Below are 528 nucleotides of genomic sequence, written 5' to 3' on the forward strand. Positions count from 1 at the left end.
CACCAGGGATTCCAGGAGGCCTGGCATTCCAAGCGGGAACTCCATCAACACACAGAACTGGGTACGATATACAAACCACCGAGAAACAGAACCAGAAGTGATGCCAAACCACCCCAGCAAACCGAGGCTAACCCACCCCATATCTGCCCTGTGTGCTAATCCCTCTGTATCTGCCCCATGTGCCAACGCCTCCAATATCTGCCCTGTGTGCTAACCCTCCCATATCTGCCCTGTGTGCTAATCCCTCCCAAATCTGCCCTGTGTGCTAATCCCTCCCATATCTGCCCTGTGTGCTAATCCCTCCCATATCTGCCCTGCGTGCTAATCCCTCCCATATCTGCCCTGCGTGCTAATCCCTCCCATATCTGCCCTGTGTGCCAACCCCTCCCCATATCTGCCCCATGTGCTAACCCTGCCCATATCTGCCCTGCGTGCGAATCCCTCTGTATCTGCCCTGCGTGATATGAACTCTGCTGGCGAACATAAAGGATCCCATACCCGAAACCGGGTGTAATGTACAGAAATACC

Source organism: Rhincodon typus, unplaced genomic scaffold, assembly GCF_021869965.1.
Source record: "Rhincodon typus isolate 14 unplaced genomic scaffold, sRhiTyp1.1 hic_rhity00011314, whole genome shotgun sequence".
Taxonomy (NCBI): Eukaryota; Metazoa; Chordata; class Chondrichthyes; order Orectolobiformes; family Rhincodontidae; genus Rhincodon; species Rhincodon typus.